Raw genomic sequence first — 15,848 nt, 5'->3', positions numbered from 1 at the left:
GTTCTCGATCGACCTTATTCCTATGCAAATCGGGAGCTTCGATATCATAGTAGGCATGGATTGGTTAGCTCAACACCGTGCCGAAATCGTGTGTTTTGAAAAGTATGTTTTGAAAAGTATATTCGGATTCCTCTTGAAGACGATCGGATTTTGCGTATTTTCGGTGAGAAGCGTTCCAAAGGGCTCAAACTTATGTCGTGTACCCAAGCCCAAAAATACTTATGTAAAAAGTATGTGGCTTTCCTTGCCAACGTCGTGGAAAAGAAACCTGAAAAGAAGACAATAACAGACCTTCCGGTAGTTTGAAATTTTCCCCGACGACGTTTCTGGTTTACCTCCTACTCCTGAAGTGGAATTTCGTATTGATCTCGTGCCCGGTGCGAATCCTCTCGCCAAAGCTTCCTATCGTCTCGCACCTATGGAAATGCAAGAACTGGCGAGTCAACTCCAAGAACTCTCTACCAAGGGTTTCATTCGCCCAAGTTCGTCACCTTGGGGCGCACCTGTTCTTTTCGTTAAAAAGAAAGATGGCTCCTTTCAAATGTGTATCAACTATCGTGAACTCAACAAACTCACGATTAAGAACCGTTACCCTATTCCTAGAATTGACGACCTTTTCGATCAACTTCAAGGCGCATCTTGCTTTTCAAAAATCGATCATCGTTCGACTTATCACCAATTGCAAGTTCATGAGGATGATATACCGAAAACCGCCTTTCGAATTCGCTACGGTCATTACGAGTTTATGGTTATGCCGTTTGGCTTGACCAATGCACCAGTGGTATTTATGGACCTCATGAACCGCGTGTGCAAGCCTTATCTTGATAAGTTCGTGATCGTGTTCATCGACGACACTCTCATTTACTCGAAATCTAAAGTTGAGCATGAAAAGCATTTGCATGATATCCTCGAACTATTGAAGAAAGAGCAACTTTTTGCCAAGTTTTCCAAGTGAGAGTTCTAGTTAAATGAAGTCCAATTCCTTGGCCACATCGTTAACGAAAAAGGCATTCATGTCGACCCCCTTAAAATCAAAGCTGTTAAAAATTGGAAGACTCCGACTACACCCAAGGAAGTTCGATCCTTTCTTGGTCTGGCCGGTTATTACCGCCATTTCATTTTGAACTTTTCCAAGATTGCTTTGCCTCTCACCGCCTTAACTCATAGAGGTAAACCTTATGAGTGGGGGGCTAAGCAAGAGGAAGCCTTCCAAACCTTAAAGCGTATGCTTTGCGACGCTCCAATCCTAGCCCTTCCCGAAGGAAACGAGGATTTCGTTGTCTATTGTGATGCCTCGAATCAAGGTCTCGGTTGCATTCTCATGCAACGAGGCAAGGTTATCACCTATGCGTCATGACAAATTAAGGTTCACGAGAAGAATTATACGACACACGACCTTGAGCATGGTGTTGTTGTATTCATGTTGAAAATATGGGGGCACTATTTGTATGCAACGAAATGTGTGGTATTCACCAACCACAAGAGCCTCCAACACATTTTCGACCAAAAGGATTTAAATATGAGGCAACGACGATGGGCCGAACTCCTTAGCGACTACGATTGTGAAATACATTACCATCCCGGTAAAGCAAACGTAGTGGCTGATGCCCTTAGTCGCAAAACCCATGTTAAGAGCATTCTTCTCCAAAGCGTTGTTATTCCAACCGACCTTCAGCTATGTATCTTTAAAGCCCAACACATCGCGGTCACCGAAGGCAATATGTACAAAGAGATGTCGTGTGGTGCTGAACTCCAACTCGAAACCAAGCGTGATGGTTTGCTTTACTTTCTTAATCGTCTTTGGGTCCCGGATCGTGACAATCTTCACACAGTTATCATGGACGAGGCTCACAAGTCATGATATTCTGTCCACCCTGGTGCAAATAAAATGTACTTCGACCTTCGAACTACTTTCTGGTGGCCCGGCATGAAGAAGGATATCACTATCTACGTTGGGAAATGTCTAACATGTGCCAAAGTAAAGGCCGAGCATCAAAAGCCTTCTGGTTTGCTCGTGCAACCTGTTATTCCAGTTTGGAAGTGGGAGAACATTGCGATGGACTTCGTCACAAAACTTCCAACCACAAAGAGACAGCATGATAGCATTTGGGTAATCCTCGATCGATTAACCAAGTCAGCCCATTTCATTCCCATTCGAGAGAAACTTCCAATCAATCAGCTTGCTCAAATCTATGTCAACGAGATTGTTTGTCGCCATGGTATACCTTTGAATATTATCTCTCATCGTGATGGTCGTTTTGTGTCACACTTTTGGAAATCGCTTCAAACCGCTTTGGGAACCCGCCTAGATCTTAGCACCGCTTATCATCCTCAAACGGATGGTCAATCGTAACGAACCATTCAAACCCTTGAGGATATGCTAAGAACTTGTGCACTTGACTTTGGTGGTAATTGAGATAGGGGCACAGGTTCGATTCCCCCTGGTCCGGTATTTTTTTTTTTTTTGGTGTAATTTTTGTTAATTAATTGTTTTAATTAATATTAAAACTATATTTACATTAAAACCATTTTTGTTACACTCATTTAAATGAACCGAACTCCGATAAGTTTCTAAAATAAAATTTCATATACATATATATAAATATATAAATACACATAATTATTTATATATATCTATATTTTTTTACATTAAAAATAACAATGATAATAATAATAATAATAATAATAATAATAATAATAATAAAGGTGCTACTTATCTTTCTAAATGAAATCTCGTTAAAACTATCACCTAAATCGTTTCATAGAAAAGTCGGTATTCATATTTATAATGTTTTCCTTAATAAATAAATATAACTTTTCAATTATTTTTCTAATGATTAAAATTAATAAAAATTGAATTACACCTTTACCAATAATTTTATGGCTTATAACTAATTCATTAATGACTCCAAAACCGTAAACCCATCTCCTTGTGCCTTGTTCGTTTATTTCATTCAAGTATTTATTTTATTCACGCTTTAATAATTAGGAGAAATTGTCGGGAATTCTCGCCGGACCAACTAATTTGCTCTTATCTTAATCGTCTTCTCATTACCGTATTCCGCATTCCAAGTGAGTTCTTCATAACCCTATTTTAACGTTTTATAATATTTTGGGGGTAGCACGTCACAAGTTTTTCTTTCGTTAGTTATGTGATTGTTTACAAACCGATTCATTTATATCGTACATGTTAATATTATTCATGCATATTGTTTATGATTATACATGAACTTGCGTGCAGTGTGTTTATTGTTTTTATGGTGGAAGTTACGCAAACGCAAACGCATACACATAGTGGGAGGGTCCGTCTAACATTACGACCTCGGTTGTTTACGTAAGGTGGTTCTCATTTCCCCGACTTCAACGGCTTCGGCTAAATGAACGGGAGGACGACACTATTTGATTTCATTTACTTTACACTTGAATACTTATTGCATTACGATTGTTGAATCGCGAGTTTCCTATATATATGTATACGCAAAAACTTATGAAAACTCACCAACTTAATTGACGAAATATATTATTTTCAACGGGCTACAGGTTGAACCGATGGTGTGCTAAGGACGAAGATCATTAGTTTGCCTTAGGATATTTGAAATAAACAACTTGTTTACTTTTCAATGAAGTGTTATTGTTTTCTTTTATTTATGAACAATGTGTGTATTCTTGATGATATGAAATGAATTAATTATAATTAATGTCACTTTAATAGCGTTACGAGCTTATGAATGATCTGTACGTTACACCCGGGCATATTCCGCTTTATGACGGGGTGTTACAGATTGGTATTAAAGTCGGGGTGTTACAAAACCCGTAGTCTTCGTTGTTGATTGATGGGCACGTCACCGAATGATTCCAAGCTTTCAAAACCTTCAAAAATTCCTCACTTGAGCTCCAAATTTCATCCAAGTATGCCAGTCTCTCAGGGTATGATTAGGGTTAAGTTTAGAGGTGTTTATATAGACATTCTGGGCCTCAAAACAGGTAAACAAAACGAAAATTCTGGAATCTGATGGCTCAAAGCGCCACGCAGCCACCTTCTCCCTTTGTGGTCGCGCGGCACAGCGTTCAAGGAAGGGGGAGGGCCGGCTGGTCCGGTCCGGTCCGGTTCATTTTTTGATCCTCCGGTTATCCGGTTTGGCTTGTTTTAGCTCGTTTTTCACCCTTTTCAACCACGAACAAGTCCCGGAACCTATAATATATAAATACGTTAGTAGTATACAAATTCTAATTAAAACCGAAAGAAAGCTAATAAAATATTACACAAACTATACAAGGGATTTATATATATTTAGCATTATATCAAATATCCCCACACTTATATTTTTTCGTCCATGAAAAAGTCTAATTGCAATGGAATCATAATCGGAAAACACGGTCTTGAAAACATATAGGTTATATTAAAGCTCAAATAAACGCAAAAACCGCGATTTCCAATATTGTTGTCCACTTAAACCCAGCCACTAGCCTATCAAGCCCCCGGGCACATTTAGCAATTAAGTTTAAGTGATATCAAAAACCTATGGGTCTCACACCTTTGGAGTTAAGATCCACTTACACCATCTCAAGCATAGTAAAGACAATTAAAAATTGAGGTGAAACAAACTGGTTCAACATATCACCATAAGACAAGAACCCCTTAATGGTAAGAAGAAAATACACTTAGAAGGAATTATGGATGATAGGTCAAGTGAGGTCGTACGAGCATGCCCTAAATATTATTGGACTTCGTCCTATATATTCCCTAAGAAAATATTTATTGACTAAAAACTTTGAGTCCCAATAGTGTATCCTTAGAGTCGCCATCCCCTTGGTAACACGTAAACTCTCAGTCTTGTCTAGTATGTGTGCTATGGCCTCTTTTCTATTTTTAGAATGTTTCTTTAGCATTTTTCATTATATAATTTTCTCTCTCTTTTGCTTTTCGAATCAAATCTTATAACTTTCATAACATATTTTGTTTTACTTTTCTCTTTATTTTCTTTTTCATTGTGCACTCAGGCATCTTTAACCTATAAATATATAACTAAATTCTAAAGATCGTATAAATTTAGACTTTACGGGGCGCCCCACTCTTTATTTATTTTCATAAAACGGAGTGGCATGCTAATTTAAATTGCATTCAAGTCTCACCATCTGAAGGTAATACTCCCTGTGCCTTACCGAATTTCAGCTTCACTATCCCCCTTAGGATGAGAATCCACAAAATCTAAAATTTATTAGGTTTATTAAGAATATGCAATGGGAAACCATTCAAGACTCGTTGGGCCTACCGACACATTCCAAGCTTAGTACGCTTTCTTTTATATTATCTCGTATATATATTAGTAGTTTGAAAAATCAATTTCCAATTATACTATCATTTTCCATTTAAATACAAAAACCAAATTTCAAGAGACATTTTTCAAAACTTTTTATTTAATTTTTAAATAAATTTTTTTATTTTTTTAATTATAATTTTAACTACGACACAAATATCCTATCCCCACACTTAAATTTTGCATTGTCCTCAGTGCAAGGATAAGGACGAAAAATAAAATAAAGTCGGACTACAAAAAACTAACAACCTAAAAATAAAAATAAACAAGGTAAATAATGGAAAAGACTTAGCTGGTAATATGCACATGAAATATGATGGCAAAGTCTTCTTCCAAAACTGCCTTCCAACTCTGAATGTGCTCAACAAATAATACCTCCTTCTCTCACACACGAACGGAAGTAGGAAAATTAATAAATAATATTTAAAAACATATTTTATCAATTTGATAGACATTAAGCATTAATTCCTTTCACTAACCCAACCAATGAATATATATATATATATATATATATATATATATATATATAAGTAGTAACAAATAAATAATCATAAAGTATACGGCTCCGCTGCTCCATCTCCACACTTGAATTTTGCACTATACTTCATGGGGATACTCTTCTAGCTCAAAACCTACAAAACTTAAAAACAAAAAAGCAAAGAAGAAACTACAAAAAACTATGTTAGTGACTCGACAAAACTCAAAAATAAATATGGGACAAATATTCAAACTCTACACTTGAGTTTTCACTCAAAACACTCTACTATGTGAACTACTCAGTTGCCCGAGTGGAGATTCCTCCACCTCGGTAAAACTCCATGGCCCTCCAAGATACTGTATCACGATCTGACTATTCACCAATCCTGTTTCTCTTATCTCTAATATCCACGAACTTTCTCTTACGACCACCACTCTCTCTATCACACTTCATCATCTCTTGAAAACTCGCGACCTCTCGCTCAACCTCCATACTAACTCTGACGGAGCGGAAGTGATCAAGAAGTGGATCCATGCCCAGAACAAAAGAATCAATCAAGTAAACGGAATGTCATGGATCAATGCGACCGTCTTGACCACTCAGATGTCTCATGGATTTAGCAACATAAGTAACACTATCGTCGCTGACTCTAAGAGTGATCTTTCCTTCGAAAAACATTGATAAGTGCCCTGGTAGTACGCAAGAATGGTCGATCTAAAATAATAGGAACTCTCTCCTCGGCCTCCATATCAAGAATCACAAAATCTACGGGGAAAACTAAATTATCGACTTTAACGAGCAAGTTTTCGATGATTCCCCTAGGGTACTTCACCGTGCGGTCAGCTAAGGATAATGACATACGGGTTGGTGTGAGTTCTCCTAGGCCTAGCTTCTCATACAACAAATATGGCATTAAGTTTATGCTAGCTCCTAGATCTGCCAATGCATGGCACGAAGTATCCCTACCAACAAACATGGAACAATAAAAACGCCGGGATCGGGTAATTTTTCTGGTAGCTTATTGAGAACTACCGTAGAACACTCTTCGTTTAGTGGAACGGTCGAAAGCTCCTCCAAACTTTCCTTTCGTTTAAGAATATCTTTCAAAAATTTGGCATATTTCGGCATATGTTGGAGGTCCTCGATAAAAGGAAGATTAATCCTAAGCTGCTTGAACATATCTTAGAAGTTCCCGTACTCTCTAGTAAATTTCTGATTCTTAAGACGGGACGGATACGGGACACGAGCATGGTCTATATGCGGTGACAGACTAACCTCTCTCGGTTTCTTCTCTTCACTTCTTCCTACTAAGGGCTCATTGGTTGGTGCGGTACTTGCTGGACCTAGCCTAGGTTGCACCCTCCCAGGAGTCTCTATCACTATATCCTCATCTACTAACTCATCCCTCTCTTCTACCTCAAACTCTCTATCGAGACCTAAGACCCTACCACTACGAGTGGAGATGGATTTTAATTGATCAGCCGTATTCTGCTAAGTGGAACTCGAAAACTGACCGGGGAGTCTCTCATCTAAACGACAGGCTGTATCACCTACAAACCTCTGAAGATCTAAGAGTGCAGACTGGTGTTTGATTAAAATTAAATCATGATCGGCAATTTTTTTCTGAGTTTCCTGATCTCTAACAAGTATCTGCTTCATCATCTCTTCTAACCTACCAATACCACTCAAATACTGCCCATTATTTACCCCCTGACTATTCTAATCCCCACTAAACGACTGATCCTACCCTCGGTTAGGATTTAATTTGACTGGAAATCAGGGGTGCACCGGAGGAACGTCAATTAGAGTTATAACTGTTATTTTTATAATTGTTCCAGTTTGAATTATTATTTCCATTAAACGCATTAGGAACCCTAAACTTCCCTCCTATGAACCCTACCTACTCCTGACTCATCAACGAACACTCTAAAGTACCATGCCCCCTCTACACAACTCACATTTGTCTACCTTAGACTTAAGTTCTCTCATCTCACGGATTAGGCTTTCTAAGGCTGCAGCCACACTAGCATTTAGATTGACCTGGTGCATACCTCGGACAGATGAGGGTGTATTAGTGATGGGATTTGAATTCCCGTTAAGTGGCTTATTCACGTATTCAGATTGGGCAAAACTTTCAAACATTTTTCGTATCCATTAAGTTACCTCCAGCAGCAGTGTCGAATCGAGCTTGAGTCTCATACGTCAGCCCATTCTAAAACTTCTCAACAAGGGCCTAAGGAGTAAGGGCATGTTGTGAACAAAGAGACATTAGGTTCTGGATACGCTCTCAAGCTTGATAGTATGGCTCATCCGGCTCCATGTGGAAACAGTGGATTTGATCACGAAGACGAGAATCTTTAGCAGGTGGAAAGTACTTCTTGATGAATGCAGTGCGAAGCGCCTCCCAAGTAGTGAATGCTCCGGCAAGTTGCGAATCGAGCCAAGTGGCAGCACGACCCGTAAGTGAAAGCGGGAATAAGTGAAGGAAAATCGCATCTTCATTAGCACCTTGCAAGTTGAACATTCTAAGCCCACGAGTAAGACGGTTGATGTGCGCTGGTGCATCTTCATCTTCATGCCCATGGAACAGGTTATGTTGGGTAAGATTGGCCATGATGTAGGAGGGAATCTGCCATGAATTAGGGTTATTGATTGCGGGGTTAATGATAGGTGAGTGGTCTCCGGTGAAACCCACGAAGACTTGTTGGTACACAGTTCGGTTATTGTTGTCCATTTGATTATCAAGAATGCTTATGGGACTCGACGGTCATGAACTGTGTGGTTATGACTTCAGTGGAGAATCTATGTTGATCGGTGATGATGAACTGGCTTCAGACTTTGACGGAGGTGGTCCTTGCGAACGAAGATGTGGCATAAACCTGAAAAACACATAAGCCCAAATCAGTAGACTATATAAAAACACTAAAATAAAACTAAAAATATAAATGAAATAAACTAAACTTAAAATTAGACCAAAATTAATTAGACTCCTACGACTCAAAAACAAAACAAAATAGTACGTATATAGCAAGTAAGTCTAATCAAAGCTAATAACGCAATCACCAAGAGTCCCCGGCAACGGCGCCAAAAACTTGATGTGCTAAAAGTAGTTATATAAAAACACGCTAATCTAGACACTAAGTAATAAATTCTAGACTCTTAACTTAACTAAAACTACTAACCGGCAAGTGAAACGTTAGATGCATTACAGAAAGATGAAGCCACCCTAAAATCACAATCAATTACAGAGACAGGTCGACTGGTGGTTCAGGAGGTATGAAGAAGCAGAAACATTTGGGCATCATCACATGTATCGTCCATATAATAAATTTGATTTTCCTACTTTTCATGAGGGGGTCCTTGAGGGTGGATAATCAAGGCTGAAAAATATTTTCGTTATTATAATATACCGGACGAGGAAAGGCGATGCCTAGATTTTTATTCTTGGCTTTCTACTGATCAAACTGCTGAATTATGGGAGGAACTGGTTCACGCGCTGTAAAAAATTTTGGGTCCACCGAGTTTCAGAATCCAGATAAGCATTTATGCATCATAAAACAAACAGGCATGGTTTAGGAATACCGACAAGAATTCACTAAACGTTCTTCTGGGAGGAACTTGTATGACTATTTCTGAATCTGATGGTTTATAAGTTGATTGGGCGTTTTACTAATCAATACGAGTTGAGTTTCATCTTCGATTCAAGATTGCGTTTAAATCGTTAGGTATTTACGAAACATAATCTAGTTAAATTAGGTTATTAGGTTTTGTTATTATGTAATGATTTTTCATATTACGTGTAGCTTAGGGTTTAGCATAACTGAATTAGTTATGTGCTATTGCTTCGGTATATAAGCCATTTATTGATTGTATAGGTTTATGTGTGTATAAAACTTGTACAACTGTTGCTATTTCTGAAATTGGTAGTTAATGTGATGATTAGATTAGGTGTTGATTATTTACTCTCATTCACCAAGAGTAGGATATTATTTTCATATTCTAGCATTAGCTAATTTTGATTGATAGTACTAGTGTAGTCATTTTGTTGTCACTTATGCTATAATACATTTGAACCATTTTGCATAGTGTGCATATGGCTTGTAAGCAGTCATGCGATCAAACATTTATTGTAAACTGTACTAATTAATCTGAGTTGAATTTCGTCTCGGTTCAAGACTACACAGAAATCAATAAGTGTATCTGAGTTGAATCTCGTCTTTTGGTGAATCTTCGTTTCTTTCTCCTTTTCCTATTCCATATTAGTTATTAGATTTTGTAAGACTGTAATAAATCACCATATCAGGTGTAGCTTAGGGGGCTTTAGCATAGTTGAATCAGTAATGTGTTATTGCGTCAGTATATACCCTATTTTTCATTGTTTAGGTTTATGTGTGTGTAAAACTTGTACATCTGTTGCTATTTCGGAAACTTATGGTTTATGCGGAAATTTGAATTGATGTTATTGATGTTGATCCTCTTAATTTCCAAGAGTAGTTCATTATCATATTCTGCCGTGTGCAGGGCAACAAAAGCTTTGGTTTTATGTGTTCCATCTTTTGTGTCGGCCTTAGTCTTATGATAGTTTCTACTAAGAGAGATTACTTGAATATGCCAACGCTAATTTGGACTAAATATAATGTTAATTTCTCAATAATACTAATAAAGACTAAGGCTGTTCATGAGACGAGTTGAGCCCGAGCCAGGTCAGCTCGAGCTCGACTCAGAATTTGATCGAGCTGGCTCGGCTCGAATTGAAAATATGGGCTCAAGCTCCGCTCGGTTTTAAATCGAGCCAGCTCGGCTCAGCTCGACTCGATTTGGTTCGATAGCGATTCAAATTTACACAACCAAAACATCCTAAACTAAAATTAACTGAGAAGCATATCTGAATATAACTACACATTAATACTAGATAATGATAAACCCGTCTTGTTTTAGTGTTCTTTTGTTAACGACAACAACATTAAAAAGACAATGAAGCAATCAAATAAATGAAACTGCTGCGAAAACACGAATCAAACATCGTCTCCTTCCTGCCTTCTTCGATGGTATGATGATTTGCAGCAGCTTTGCTTTGAATTAATGTTTAACTGACGAGCAGATGAGAACCAACTGAATTAGGGTTGAATCAATGAGAAGAGATGAACAACGATTGAGTTAAGAATTAGGAATTAGGATTGAATTAGCAGCTTTATAGATACGTATGTTTTTATAATTTAGCGTTTGCTTGTACTGGGCTGGATCATCTTAATTTCAAATTAATGGGCTTTATTTAACATTTAAATAATCATACACACACACAAAAAATAAATTAAAACAAAATAATTCAAGCCTATCGAGCGAGCTCAAGTCGAACCAGGCCTAGCTCAGGCTCGGCTCGGCTCGGCTCGGCTCGGCTCGGCTCGGCCAATTTCAAGCGAGCTTTTTTCAAGTTTTTTTCGAGCAAGCTTTAAGCCCCAAGCTTTTTAAACAGCCCTAATAAAGACGATCAACTACATATTGAAAGTTATAAACAAAATTAATAAACTTTAATTATCCATGTTTAAATAGAAATTTGAAAATATACATTAATTATGGATGTTTGATAACATCAAAGAATATTTATATCGTAAAGTAGTTAACAGTTAAAATATTTAGCAACTCAATATAATAATAATAATAATCAGGGCCGGCTTAACTTAGTAGGAGGCCTAAAGCTATCTAAAATTTTGAGGCCTTTTTTTATGCTTATAGCATTAGAGAGTATCCAAAAATTATGAAAGATGGATGATATATAGGGATAATGGATATAAGGCATTCCTCAACTTATCGCCCATCACTTACTAATTCTAAAAAAAATCTACTTTCAAAATCCCAAAATACATATCCGCTCTTTTAAATGGAGGCTCTATAAAACTGAAGGCCTAAAGCCGTTGCCTTATTTGGCTTACCCAGGAGATGGCCCTGATAATAATAATAATAATAATAATATCTATAATATATATAAAAGAAAACCCTAAAATCTTACGTGTCGTGATGTGGTCGCTCCCCCCTTTAATGGAAGTCACCAGATTGTTTGATATTTAAATGGAGAGCTCTCATTAATTTAACCCAAATTCATGGGAATGGGTCTTACCAAAACCAGATAGCTCTTAAATAGGTTATAACATCTCACTATATTAAAAATTAATCTCATCAAATATTTGATATGAGATGGTGGCCTCTTGTTGATTTAGTCTGATTTGTACCCGATTAACCCTTACATGGGTCATAACATCTCAAAATAGGAGAGCCAACAGGTGCCATGCCTACAAACCATACCATCATCCCCTTTCATTGCAAAACCCTAGCCCCGCCGTTGTCTCGTCTTCGTCTTCCTCTATCGATCCCATCGCCTCCAACCTCGTCACCCAACTCCGGTTTATTGTTAGCGGAAAACAATTAAAGTTCTTGATTTAGAGAAAGTCAAACGCTTCATATGTTGAAAACGAAATTGCGGATGACGATGTCGATCGTAACTCGTGCACTTATAATATCTTAAATTGGTATGGAGTTTTGGTTAGGAAGTGGATTTTACCGGTCATTTGTACATCTCGAAGACGTGCACTACACTTGATCGATCATAATGGTTGAAATATCATATTCTAGTTTAGGTTACTTTACTTTTTAATGTTTTGATGATCCTGTGTTGTTCTTTTAAGATAGCAATTACAAATAATTTAATAAATTACACCATTTAACTTAGCATTAGAAATAGCCATGTTTATATGTAAGATATACACATTTGACTTTAGCCCTGGTTAACATTTTATTCAACTTTGATCCCCGTTAAAAGATGGAATTTTACATATCTTTTCTTATTAAACAACACAATTATATATATTCCCAACCAAAAAAATTAATTCAAATTTTCCCAACTCAAATCAAATTACTTTTTCACCCTTTCCCTTGTTTAAAATACCCTTACCCGCATCCATCTTCTCCAAGCCACTTCCAAGTTCCGGCAAACTCAATTATCCGACGAGTTTCCGGCCACTACATCACCATCCATCTTCTCCTAGCCACTTCCAAGTTCCAGAAAACTCGATTATCCGGCGAGTTTCCGGCCACTACATCACCGTCGCAAACCACCAACCACCCCTATCACACTAGTTTTAATCTTTTTATAATTACTTTGTTTGAGTTTGAATAAACTAATTAAAATATTTGATAATGATCTATTTTACCCAAACATAGTTGAATTTGAGTGATTAGATTAAAATACAAGTGGCAAGATGGGTCGGGTGGGTAACAGGTCGGTTTTGTTGGAGAATAATTGGATTTTAAAACTCTTAATAAGAGTTATGTTCTTTGAAGCTTGAACACAGAATCGGAATAGTGAAGTGGCCTTGGAGAATTATTGTTTCGATCGGCAGAAACAAAGAAGTGCTTTTGCACTAAAAATAATTGTTTATATTAAACTTCAATACTTGACTATATGGAACTTCTGGAGAAAACGAATTATTCCCTTAAAACTTAAACCTTCAACTTCTTTTTTCTCTCTTCTTATTCTTACTAAAACTTCAACTGACTAACTCAAATCAGGCCTCGTGTGTGTTAAACACCTTAAGCTACCGATTATTCTCCGATATTCGGTTGCATCAACTAGTTCTCCTTCATCATCTTTCGTCACTTGCAACCGATGTTCCATAGGAAATCGAGTCGGGTTGCACTCACTTAAACCTACACTCATTAAAATTTTATTAGCATAAGCTTCTTGTTTCAACTTTATCTCATGCTTCTTTTGTGTTACTTCAATGCCCAAATAATAAGATAGCATTCCGAGATCTTGCATCTCGAACTCATTCTTCATTTGACTTTTAAATTTCTCAATCTTGGCTTGACTCGAACCAGTCAGAATAAGATCATCGACGTATGCCCCAACAATGAGAATGTCGGTTCTTGTATTCCGCTTGTACACCGCCGGTTCTCTTGGAGATCGAACAAAATCCAAGCCTTTCAACGTTTTGTCGAGTTTTTCATTCCAAGCTCGTGGGGCTTGGCGAAGACCATATAAAGCCTTTCGTAACTTATAAACCATACCGAGTTTCCCAGGAACTTCAAAACCATTAGGCTGCTTCACGTACACTTCTTCCTTCAACTCTCCATTTAAGAACGCCGATTTAAAGTCCAAATGGTAAACAAACCAACCATAATTCGCTGCAATTGCTAAAATCAAACGTACGGTTTCTATTCTCGCCACCGGGGCAAAAACCTCATCAAAGTCTACCCTGTGCTCTTGCACGTACCTATTCACGACTAATCTTGCATTATACTTTGTTATTGACTCGTCTGCATCACGTTTGGTTTTAAACACCCACTTCAAACTGATCGCCTTGTGACCCAATGGTAGGTTACATAAGTCCCACGTATTGTTTTGTTCGATTGAGACTAATTCGGATCTCATTGCTTCTCGCCATTTTTTGGAATTCTTGGCCTCTTCAAAGGTAGCTGGCTCTTCATCTAGGAGAAGACATTCTCCTTCACAAAACATTACATAATCTTCAAATCTTTTAGGAGGGACAGATTGACGACCAGTTCTTCGCAGCTCTGGTTCGGGATTTCCTTCCGGTTGGTCTTCAAATTCAGGCACTTCGGGATTTCCTTCCGCCAACTCTAATCAAAAGTAGCTGGCTCTTCATCTAGGAGAAGACATTCTCCTTCACAAAACATTACATAATCTTCAAATCTTTTAGGAGGGACAGATTGACGACCAGTTCTTCGCAGCTCAGGTTCAGGATTTCCTTCCGGTTGCTCTTCAAATTCAGGCAGTTAAGGTCTGTTGGGTCTTCGTTTTCAAATGGAATTTCTTGTTGAACTTCTTCTTGGACCGGCTCGATTATAAATTCAGCCCATTTAGGTCCGGTTCCGACTTGACACGAGTCGGTATGTCGAGACCAATCAAACTTTTGACTTTCTTCAAAACGAACATCTTGGCTCACATAAATACGGTTTTGAGCCAAGTCGTACAATCTGTAAGCTTTTGATCCCGGTTCGGTTCCGAGATGTACAACCTCCATGCTTCGGTCATCTAATTTTTGAAGGTTGGCGGTGGGTATCTTCATGTACGTTAAGCACCCAAACACTCATAAGTGTGCTATGTTGGGCTTTCGGCCCTTCAAGGCTTCATAGGGGGTTACCGTCTTCAATGCTTTAGTAGGTACCCGATTCAACACGTAAACCAAGTGTCTCACCGTTTCTCCCCATTAGTTTTGTGGAAGGTCCATAGCTTTCATCATACTTCTTGTTGCATTTAGGACTGTTCGATTTCGCCTTTCGACTACACCGTTTTGTTGAGGAGAGTAAGGAGCCGTAAACATTCTTTTTACTCCTTCTTGATCACAATATTCGGTGAAAAGTTTGTTGAGAAACTCGCCACCTCGATCGCTTCTTAAAGCTTTAACCTTTCGTGAATGCTCTAACTCTAGTTTAAACTTTTTGAAAATACCCAAAGCATCATTCTTATTTTTAATAGTATAAACCCACATATACCTCGTATGATCATCTAGAAGAAGCATAAAGTACCGGTTTCCTCCCAAAGTGGAGGTGAGATTGGTCCACATAAATCAGTGTGAACCAACTCGAATGGTCTCGTAGCACGGAACGTGGCGTTTTTAGGAAACGGGTTTCTACTATGTTTGCCAAGCATACATGCATTGCAAACATGCTCACCATGCAAAGTTTGAATATCGCCATGCACCATATTTTTAGACTTCATATTAGTTAATGTATCAAAATTAACATGACCAAGTCTAGCGTGCCATAGCCATCCTTGGTCTTTAATGGAAGCTAAAAGACATACCGGGGTTCCAATTCTGAGCTCGATCTTATGAAGATGGTTTGGACTTCTCGGGACTCTCATTAGCAAGCGATCTCCTTCCTCGTATAGCCACAAGTGGTCGTTTGCTATCCAAACCTTACACCCTTCTTCGGTTAACTGACCGATGCTCAATATGTTGCTACATAAGTCGGGTATGTAATAGACATCATTCATAACCCGCTGCTCACCATTCTTGCAATCGAAAATAATAGAA

Source organism: Bidens hawaiensis, unplaced genomic scaffold (assembly GCF_021521415.1).
Source record: "Bidens hawaiensis isolate Kalapana, Puna unplaced genomic scaffold, B.hawaiensis_p1.1 tig00019187_1, whole genome shotgun sequence".
Classification (NCBI taxonomy): Eukaryota; Viridiplantae; Streptophyta; class Magnoliopsida; order Asterales; family Asteraceae; genus Bidens; species Bidens hawaiensis.
This window is presented reverse-complemented; position numbering follows the sequence as displayed.